Below are 11,850 nucleotides of genomic sequence, written 5' to 3' on the forward strand. Positions count from 1 at the left end.
TCAATAATGGTAAATTTTTAACGTGTTCATATGTCTCAACCTAAATAACATAGGATACTTCCTTTCTCTTGATTTTCTCTTCTATTGCTCTCAATTCTTATTACAGATTTTCCATGTCAAAAGCTCATAAGCACTCATCACAAAGGCCATCCATATGTGGCTGTGAGCTGCACTCATACCAAACTACTTGAAAGTGCCAAAATATGCCCTATTGTATTTGGCCTCCTGATTTTGTTCCCCCTGCTTCCTGGTCAGAAGGCCTTTTGCTCCTTTGTCTGCCGGATGAACACCTACTCATCTTTTGAGATGTAGGTCATGTACCACTTCATCAGCTTTTCCCAGGATTCACCAAGGAGAATCAGACATTCTTTCTTTGGGGTTCACCTGCTCCCTGTGGGTTTCAATCTCAGCTCCTACGGCAGCATTGCATTGGTTGTTTACAAGTCTGTCTTCTCTAACAGCCTGTAAACTATGGGAAGGGACTGCTATTCATCTTGTTATTTCTAATGTAGTCCCTAGTGCATAGGAGGTGTTTAATTCATGTTTGAGAATAAGGAAAAAGGAAGGGAGAAGGGAACAAGAAATAATTTCTATGATATCATAGGAATCTTACAATTGTGTTATTTTCTATGGGATTTCAAAGTTTGGAGGACTGACAATTGAGTTTATTCCTGGCTTCCTGAAGTAAGAAGAGAATTCATAATGGCTCTGATTTCATTCTTCTCCATTACACATTGAGGCAGGATTTAAGAGAATCAGTCATTTACCGTAGGAGAGGGAGCCTTCTTGCCAAAGATGATGGCAGCCCACTGGGAAGCAAAGGCCACCTGGCACAAACCCATCTTACTTACTAGAAGCCAACTCAGCTTATCTCCACTGCCTCCACTCAGCATAGAAGCTAAAGGATGGAAGCCACTGAGCTGATAAAAACAGCAGTCAAGGCAATCATTTCAGAACAGTAAAACCAAACTCAGAAGCAGAAGTCAAGAAAAGCAGGGAGAAACATCTGAGTAGAATATAGCTCAAATCAATGGCACCCTGTGATCTTAGATTTCTCTCCTCTGTCTGCTATTTTTCTATTCTTGGACTATGTTTCATCATGGATATTCTCATTGCAGTGGTCCACCGAGTTTTAGTTCAGCCTTACGGCATTCCACCCCACATTTATAGGACAGTATAAGAACCTCTTGCAGAAGCTGCTAAACCACAGAGGCTGGACTCTATTGTAGTTTGGGCCAACGGCCTGATAGAGATCTTGGAAGTCCTGTACCATCATCTTAATTGTCTGCATCTTTGCCCCATCTTGAGTACAAAAGGAGTGTCCAGACTTCACCATTACTACTACCTTTCTCTTAATCAATCTCTAGTATAAAATTAAAGATGCACATTACAGTTTGTCTAACTCTCTTTTCCCACATGATAGTATATACTCTGCTTTGAGAGTTTTGCATTGCCTCTAGCCCCTGGCAGATGGTGTGGGTTCCATTGACATTTATTGAATTTAAGGGAAGAACCATTGGGACAGAATTCATGGAAAGATCTCTAAATTAGGCAAGGGTTATTACTCAGTCTTCCTTCATATATTTTTCTTCTCAATTTGGAATGGCTGCTGATTTTGTTGTTGGAGAATAACTGAAAGCATGAAAATTACATTTGAGGAAATTGACACAGCTGTTAACTTTTGACACTGAACTTTTCCAGCCAACACACTGGATTAATTGGGAGATCTCCTTTTCTCAAGAAATGTTGATGATCTTAGACAAACTAAGCACAAAAAAATACAAGTTCATAGAGGCTTACTGAGTTTGTTCAGACCATAGCATTATCCAAACCCATTGCTCAGATGCCTCTTTTTGTAGCCTTGGAAAAAAGATAAACTTAAACAAATATTGACTATGTGTTGTAAGTCTCAAAAAAACCAAAATAGGTTAAAAAAGGCTCAGGGTGTCATGATTTTGACAGATTTTACTGGTTGGATAAAAACATCTAATGTCACTGTGCTCTGAAAGCATAAAAATTAAGAAGTGATTTCTGTTGACTTCTTATGGATGAGATAGGTTAAACACAATTAAGAAAACTATTCATGGTTCATAAAGTTGGAATAGAAAAGACACATGAAATACATATTTGACTATGACTAAAAAAGTTCATCTTTTAGGTTGGCATACTTTCTCCTGAAGAAAATACCAAAACCCAGATTTTGTTAATTTTTTCATGTTATTTTAACCAAAGCTTCTAATTTTATTATTTCCAAACTATTTTACACAGTGCCATATATTAGTAAGCACATGGGTGCTAAAGGTCATGTTCCTTGCACCAGTCATTAACTATCAATGGCTTATACAATCTGCTATTCTTCATGTTCTAGAATCAGTAACACAGTCACTGTGTGTATTTTCTTATATTAAACAATATATTCTTTGGTCTGCTATCAGTCCTCAGAAGAACTAAATGAGGTTGTTGATATACCTATGTTGGGCATCTTGATATTTAGATAATTTGGGCTTGTAAATTTAAAGTTTCAAGGTAAGTGTATTTGGTACACCTACAACAGCAGGAAAATGCCAGTATAATCAGTAATAGAGCCCAGTCCAGATGCTTAGGACTTGTGAGAAGTTTAAATGTCAAAATATTTAAGGATTAAAAAATCCTGTTAGGTAAGGAACTTCAAAACCTGTCAAAACTACACCGCTAATGACTCTGTAATAATACATGTCCCTGAGCACAGAGTGGAGGCAAGAAAGAGCTAAAGGTTTTACAGCTACTAGGAAGGTTGTTTCTACTGGGACACAAGCAGCAGGTATAAGAAGCATCTATCACATAGTATACAACTGGTCAAATAGGACTTGTACCTGATTTGGATATTTCAGACATCTAAGTCTTAGTTTAATATAGTGGGAATTAGTTCCTGTTACCAAGAAGACTATTACTGAGTCCTGGGAATGGGCAAAAATTATTTGCACCTGCAGGAAACATTTCTTTTGTACCTACTTTATGTCAAATACTTTGCAGTATTTATAAAAAGACACATATCTTTTTGGACCAGATACATTGCAAATATGCTACTACTACCAGTTTGTAATACTGACGTTACAAGTATTTAAACAACGCTGCCAAATCTCTACAAAGAAGGTTTTTAAGCAGCTAATAACCTAGAAAAATGAACAAGAGTTAGAGACCTAACAGAATTACAAATAGATGAAAATCTAAGTTGAAGAAGAATGAGGAATGCAAGGAAACTAGCCAGAGATCTGAAGTCAGAGAACTGAAAGATTAAATAATTCTCTTCTAAAAGGAGAGAGAAAAAAGTAGAGTTGAAAGTTTAAATAAAAACAGAAAAATCATTCTTTCCAAAGGAAGTTAAATATATATATATATATATATATATATATGTATATATATACACACACACATACACATAGGTGGAGAAAGTAAAGGATGATAGGAAAGATGCCAAGAAAATATCTAAAGTAAATTTCTGATTTTTGTGTATTATGTAAACAAATGTGCAAAGATATGTTCAGGAAAACTGGTTTAATATGTAAATTCACAGGTTCTCAGTTTGAGGAAGTATATCAAATCCACCCAAAGAGCATTTTTGGAGAAAAAGTCCTTCCCACCCATCCCCACTAGAGGAGGGATCATGATCTGGAGGAGAAGGGGTTTTAATATTGAAAAGTCTCCTCAGGGATTCAGATTTCCTGCTCAGAGTTTAGATCCACTTGTTTGGTTGGTGATTTACGAAGTATGAAGAGATCAGAGCAGATGTTTGAGAGAGAAATTCACCTCTGGAAGACTATCACTCTTGGAGTGGGAGAAGCTACTTACCTAGAGAGGGTCCCGTTCACATATTGGACTTATTTCGGCCTGATGTCTGCTTCCTAGTCAAAGGGAACCTGGGAATGAGGGAAGTTATAGTATAGGAAGAGGGGGAAGGAGGTTAGTTCTGAGTCTTTGACAGCTGAAAGGGAAATTTCTCCAGGTCGGGAGGCAATATCACAAAGATCCTGGTATATCCTAGACTCCTAATCTCTGCACAGGTTTCTTTCCTTTACTTTTTACTGGAGAAACACCTGAAAAGATCAGACAAATCTGAGAATGAGAACTCAAAAGGAGTTTTCCTGGCTTGAGAGAAAAGGGCAGGAGGAAAAGGTAAGGATGAGAGCTGTCTGTATCTCAGTGCTCAGGCCAGGATGCCACTGAGAAGTGAGGGGGCTGCTTGGGTGTTGTTTCTCAGGTTTTACTGGCTTCTCAGAAGGGACTAGGCTCTGGTAGCCTATGAGGGAGGGTTAGGTGGTGAGTGGCCTCTCCCTGTAATCAGTATATTTTGACCCTGGAGGAGCATGGGCAGAGAGTGGACGAAGAGCCAGGAATGGCCACTATCTAAGAATGCCTTTGAGGAGTTTATCCCTGCAGGTAACTCCTTTCTTCAATAACAGTGCTTGAATGTAGAGGTGGAGAGGAGGAAAGCAAGGAAATCACAGATTCCTGCAGTGGAGGGAGTCAAGGGAGAAAGGCTTCATCATGGCCTCTCAGAGGTTGGAGGGTCTAGGGTGCCTGGAATCCCTGTCTCCTTCCTGGCTGCTCAGGGCCAAGAAGGATCTGGTTATAGGCTCAGTTCAACAAGCTTCTTCCCTATGCACCTTCTGCCACCACCCTGCCCGCCCCCCCAGTCATGGCAAAAAAAATGACCCCTCTGCTCTTAGCTCAGTGCTTCCATTGTGAGGCATGCAGTGAATGACCAAGTGTCCCCAATTGCCCATTTCTTACCCTCTGCTTTGTCTTTAGCAAACTGGAGGTCGACTTCTCTCCTCCACACAGGACCCTGAACTTGCCCCCAAATCCAAGCAAATACTAAAACGCAGAACATGCTTTCTTTTCAGTTTATCCCTCAAATTGGTGGACCCCAGAGACACATTTCTTCTGCAACCAGCTGGTCACACCGTGGTTTACTCCCTCTCATCTGACCAACTTTCCCTACTGCTTATGCCCCTAACCATACAAAAGCCCGGTTTCTGTTTGATTTTGAGATGCTTGCAGATTTGTGAGATCAGAGCTTTCTCCCTATTGCAATAGTCTTTCTTTTTAATTAAAGTCTCTCCCTATGTAAATAAGTCTGGATTTTTTTTTTTTTTCCTTGACGTTAGTGTGTAGCTGAGAGTGATCCCGGGTAAGTTTGTGCCCCACTGCTGGGGAAGGAAGTCTTGGGGCTGGGGGCATTTGTCTTTCTCTTCAGAATGGCGAGGAGGCCAGAAAACCGCAGCTCTTTCTTCAACTTTCCGAAGAAGAATGAATTTCTAAATAAGGAGGTTTGAGGCTTGCGCTGTAGGGGCCGCTGGCTGGGCAGGGGAATTGTTGGTTGAAAAACACCGTTGCGATCACAGCTAGGAGCAAGGGGTGTGCTTAGGGGCGGTTTTCGAGAGGAGAGCCAGGAGTGAGGGACGGGACGGGCGAGGTCATGAGTGGAAGGGACGTGAAGAGTTAGTAGAAATCGCGCTCGTGTGGGCAAGTTAGATGTGGCAGAGGTGAAGGGGAGTCGCTGAACCTCGGTACCCCGAGGTCCTGGAGCGGCGGCAGCGGCGGCTAGAGCAGCAGCCGCAACAGCGAGCGGGACGGAGTTAGGACCGCTCGGAGCGCCCAGGTCTCGAGGTAGTATAAGGTTTGCAATTCTTCCACTTGCTGGCAGTTGCAGAAGATCTGCTTTTAAGTGAAACGTACATGCCACCCCTCCAAGGGCTGCAGCTTCCCCCGGCTTGCTTCTTTCTCTTCTCAGGCCCTCCCTTGCGCTCACTCTGTGATTCGTACTCGCGCCTAAGTTTGCAGAGCTCGCTGCCGGCTCGGAGCCGGGTCCGGCCAGGAGCCGCGGGCGGGGTCGGGAAGCCAGTGAACCGCAACCCAGAAGCATCGTGGGCCATGTATATTTCATCAAATGGACTTTGGGTGCGTCGCGTCTCGCAACCATCAACGCTATGTGCAGTGACATTTCTGACTTGAGTGGAGGAATGCGCGAAGGAAGCCCAGACGAAATTGGTACTAGAGGATCTTCTTGGCGCCAATGTTAATTGTCCTGATTTATGTCCCTTCTGACTAAGCTCAACGTCTTCGTCTGAAATAAAATGAAACCTGTGCCAAGCGGGGTAGAACCACCGGGCCGCTGGTTCTGATCCCCAGGAATCAGGAAATCGTCCTGCAGCTGAAAACATTAAAAAAAAAAAAAAAAAACAAGGATACAGAAAAAAACAGAAAAAAAATCCCTCAGTAAAAGTTTAAGGCGAGAAGTGGCAGAGGCAGTGGCGCGAGGAGGCGCGGAGGAGAGCCGGCAAGCAGAGGACTGGGCTGGCAAGACCTCCCGAAGGCTGCGATTTCATTATTAATATCACTATATTTTTGGAGGGAGCGGCACCTTTCTCATCTTCTCTTCCTCTCCGCCCGCCCCTATTCCCTCCCCCTCATCTACCTGTCAAAGTCACTGATCTTTTGCATTTCGGAAGAGGACGTCAACGGGAAGGAATTCCCCCTCTCGGCTAGGGCTCCGAGAGGGGGCTACGCGCAGGAGGCTCCTACCACTCCCCGGGGCCGGAGGCGAAGGTAATTAAGCGGCGGGTAGTGGCGGCCGGGCGCGGGGCTTCGGGTCCGCTGGGTTCTCTGCCACCGCCGGCCAGGCGCAACCTGGACCCCGGGGGTGCGGCGGCGGGGCCGCGGCGCTCAGGTCCACACCCCTAGCTCTCCCGCTCCGCCTGCTCTGAAGAGGCTCGGCGTAACAGCCGCCGCCCGCCCAGCGCCGCCCGGGGCTCCGCTGCCGAGGCCGCCGCCCGAGGCGCACCAGGCTGGGCCCGGCCGCCGCCCCGCGCCGTCGGCTGGGTTCCCGCCGGGTGCCTAGCGAACGGGCCTCACGGTGAGTGCCGCCGGCTTCCCCCTCCCGCCGCGACCCGCGCGTTCCGCCTTTGCCCCTCTCCCCACCGCCTTCCTCCCTCCCTCTCCTCGAACCTCCCCCCGCCACCCCCCACCCCACCCCACCCCCCCCCGGCCCGCCGCGCAATCCACGGGCGGGAGGGAAGGCTCCGGGTGGGCGAGGAACTTTGTGAAGCACCATGTGGAGGCAGCGCGCGCGCACACACCCCGCACACTCTCACACCCATACACGAGTCTTCCTGGTGTGCGCCCCGGGCAGGTTACGTGTGTGTGTGTTGTACTCAGTGCCTGGACTCACAGATACACAGCTCGCTCTCCCCCCTCCCCAACCCCGACACCTGACCGCACACAACACATCGGAGGGTTCTTTTTTCTTTTTCTTGCTTTGCCAGTTGTCCTTGCTTGGGGAAAAAACTTGCCCTCTTGCCGGCCCTATGGAGCTGGTGGCCACACTGAGCTTTTGAAGTTCCTTTCTTTTAATCTCCTTTATTGGTGCGAGATTAAAGCATTACTATCCCATGTTGTGCAGCTGGGGAGAAGGGAAAATTGAAAGAGGGAAAGACTTGGTGTAGGAATGCTATATGGAATATTTTCTCAGGGGTTGATGGATTCGGCTAGAGACATTGAATTGCTCTCCTGTATGGATCTGTGGATATCTATATATAATACAAATAATACTGAATATTATTGGACCCAAAATAACCAATTAAGTGATTCAGACACGGGAAAACTTAGATAAGAAAAGAAACTGCGCCCTCTGCTGTTTATTTTAGTAACCTCGCTCGGACTTCTTTTTTCTTTTTATCTTTTCCAGAAATCCACTCAGGAGGTTGTCATTTTACAGGGCAGGGGAGGAAATTTTCTAGCGGAGATTTTAAGCAACTTTATTTGGAAAAGCTGGAGGTAGAGTTTCCATTCTCACATCAGGTATAGATTTCCAGAGAGTAGAGGCTTTTGTTTCCCATTTCCTCCCCCATTCTTCCCAGGGAATGGTAATGGAACCACTCATTATCATAACAGTTTGTCAATCTTTGGAATGGAAAATTCTAAGTAAGATTCAAAATTCCACTAAACATATGGTGTATCTGGCAGTAGATTTGCACTAGAAATAAAGCCCTATCTTATGACTGAAAATACTAAAAGTTTTCTTATCTTACAGAATTGGGGAACAAAACAGAAGAATCTTCTAATAAAATCATTTATTCAATACACTTAATGGTTCAGCTTGTTAGAAAAAAGTTTTCCAGAAATTTTCTTTTTCGCAGTAGCGGCAAGGTTTTTCTGATTTGTCTAGTCCTTGAGATCATCTCTAAAAAAAACCTTGGGGAATTAACAACCCCAGGTTTCATTAATTAAGTATTTTGAACTGTAACTTGGACTGCTTTAAATGCTCCCCATCCCTTTTCTCTTTGGCAAAGGAAAATCAGCTCCATAACTGTTCAAGATTCTTTTGGAAGATAAGTAACTTTCAGTTTTTCATTAAGATGAAATTTGGTTCTTTGCATGTGGATCAGCTTGCAAAGAAACAATGTCTCAAGTATTTCACACAGCAGGTTGTTCTAGCTTAACATACATAAGGCATCTATTTTCCTTTTCTTTTCTGGGTGCCATGAAATAAGATCTATTTCACCACTGAAGATCAACATGAGGGAATTCAAAATTCCATATAGTTGGCTATTAATTTGGTGATACTTCCTATTGTGAAATTTTAAAAGGGTAATCTTAACATTTTGTAAGAAAACAGTTGATCTTACATCACATAAGGCTGTTTTTCCTATTGAGATTTTTGTTTCGTCAGCTTTCACTGGGTAAGTGTGCTAAAATGATTCAGGTTAGGTTTTTTAGGAGGAGGCTAATGTATTTTGCTGTTTCCTTTTGTATATTTGTAAGTGGTGCATATACTTGTCTTTGCCTCTGTTATTATTCTGAAAAAACATCAAGTAGTAATGTTAAAAAAAAATTAAACTATTGCACGCTTAGTTGATATGCTTTCTAACTGCTGTAAAGATTTGTAGAGAGAGTTTTAGAGTTACAAAAACATCAAGTCACTTGGAAAGAAATAAAATTTCATACAACTCAAGAAATTAATTGTATATTAACAGAAAAACGTGTGTGTATGAATGTGTGTGTATAGGTCAGTAAGAGATTTAGCATACTTTTAAAAATAATTTTATCTTCAGAATCCAGTTTTGTTTCAAAACTTTAGGTGGGTGTAGATTTTCTCAAATGTGTATTTGAAACCTTGAATTTCTGAACTTCTCTACATGACAATGAAAGATCTGTTGTTCTATATTAATGAAATAGCATATTTATTCTAGACTTAGCTGATTCTGAAATAATTTTATGTATTATCCCATCCCCAAACATCCTGCAAAATATATGCTATCTAATTTCCCTAATCATTAGTCTCTTGGTGAAAACAGAGATCTTCCAAATCCTAAGGTGTGTTATTTGGTTTTATTAAGAATCTCATGATAGGCAGTTGCTCATAATACCCAATCAAGTATGAGTAAAATATGCCAATGATATTGCAGTACATGTTAAATTCCTTAAATCTTGAAAGACAGTTAAAAGGATAGAAGCAAATTAAGATGACTCCCATCTCCCATTAAGATGACTAGAAAATGCTTTCTTCACAACAAATAAATACAAAGAGCATACAATATATGTTAAGTATCTCATCTAGTCAATCTCGTTATGACAGTGTTGGAAGCTGCTAATTTTGATAAGTTATGGAATTTGGATATGTCTTTATCTCCTTATATTTTTCACTCAATGGAATATGATTATAGTCAATGTTCTTTTTGTTCCTTCCCATTCAGAAACATACATATTTATAAAATTCTTAATGTCTATGAGGAATGAGTCAATAGCTGTCTATTTCAGGTGCCCCTGAAGAGCTGAGTATTTATGGAATAAATAGCCTACTATCACCACCCCCTCCTCCTAGCGAGATTATACAGTAAAACAAATGCCGAGAGCCAGCTAGAGTTAGTGGATTTACTGTCAATATTTTCCTCTCTGTTGATGAAATTGTCAGTTGTTTTTGGAATGTAATTGTCTATAGTTTTTATCATTGTTACTTCCATGTAATGTTTAGGAACCTTCTTTTCTAATGAAAGAAAGGACCTGTGAAATACCTTCTGCAAAGTTAACCCAAAGTGGAAGGGAATTAGCTACAGAATCCTGGAAAAAGATATGTTCCTTGTATGCAAAGCCATTTTATAGCCCATTTTAGTCCAGATCAGTAACATCTATCAATTTGAGGGCATGATGTAACTTTGTATTTTCACAGCGGCTTTGCAAATTTATATACCAGTCAGAGGTCTATGGAGTACTCATGGCATATTAATGGGTATTTCTATCAAAGAGGACTTCCCAAAACTTTACGGCACAGGTAGAGATGATAGCACTATTTGATTACAGTGAGTTCCCAAGGTTCGCAAAGTAAAGAACTAGAACTGGGGCCGCGCGCAACTCTTCTGAAGCTGCTCACATTTACGCGGTACGAACACCTGAGACAAATTCAAAGCCCACGTTACTTGGCAATTAGTTCAGTTATGGGCAAGAAGGGATTGGTTTAGTATATTAAATCCCCAAATATGTCATTGACTGTCCTTCTCATAATTGGTTTGCCTGGCTATTTGCTGTGATGACCTAGCTTTTAAGAAGCTATTGGTGATTTTAACCTAGTTGAAAGCATAGCCAGATGGGAACTTGTGCCATTAGGTAAGAGAGGTTAAGGGGTAAATAATATCCTATTTTAAAATCATTTTATTTTCTTTGAAAACTCCATAATTATACTTTAATAGAAATTCCTGATTTTGACAGAGGCTTCTTTTCCATTATGTGTCATGGAAGTTCACAGATTTAATTTCTTTCTAATTTTAAATTAAGAGGATTTTCTTTGAAATGTATGTGGCACTGAAAAGTAAGGAGATCCTAACGTGAAGGATCCGCACTAAGTGATGCTACAAACATAAAAGTTGGAATGAAATCAAATAATTACGTTAAAGAACAACTTAGTGACCCTCTCCTCCTGATCTGTAATACGCTGTGGTCAATATCTTTTTCTGTGTCAATGGGAGCTCATTAAATGTAAATTCTGCAGACTGAGCGAGCCATGCCATATTAGTGCTTGCCAAAGCTTGACATTTTTAATACATTAATAATATGTCTGTAATGTAATGGAAAACTGTTAATCACAACTGGTTATGTGCCAGAAATTTAAGCTATAATTGGCTGCTTCTTGTCAAGAATGTCTGTCGCACAGCCCTGCAACTGCCTAATATTCAAATGTCTTGCACTCCTTTGCATTTTTCTTTGTCAGCTTTCTAAATTCAATCAATGGTGTAGTCCATAATTCTGTGTAATGACCATCATTATAATTCTGGTGTACTTTAATGAGAATTCGTTACACTGGGATTGCTGTTGTGTCAGGAAATAGTAACAGGTTCCCACACATTTCCCTAGTGTCCAAATTTTTAACATACATATATACGGTCATCCTTTATTTTGTGATTCAAGTGAGGCAAAAGGTGGATGAAGACAGTAGCCAAGAATAAATAGATTAGGGGGATAGTATTTATTGATTTAAAAATGTGACGATTAATCTCAGAGAATTCAAATATATACTTACGGTCATATTTAAAAAATAATATTAAAAATTAGCTTGTAGTGCTTACTCATTTCAAACTCAAAGCAGCTCATTCCAGGTCTTCAAGAGTGTATGGTTCTTGATAAGTAAGTTGTTATGTATTTGAAACTAAGAATTTAAGTTAATAATTTCTGGTATAGTAGACTTTACACAGCTTCAGTTATAAGGCCTAGTTTCCCCTCCCCTTCATCCCCCCCAAAAGTGTTCTTATTAAAATAAAGTAGTAAATGCAGTTGAAAAATGCATCTAGAAAATGTAAATTTATATTATTTTAATACTTT

This window comes from Hyperoodon ampullatus (genome assembly GCF_949752795.1).
Source record: "Hyperoodon ampullatus genome assembly, chromosome: 2".
Taxonomy (NCBI): domain Eukaryota; kingdom Metazoa; phylum Chordata; class Mammalia; order Artiodactyla; family Ziphiidae; genus Hyperoodon; species Hyperoodon ampullatus.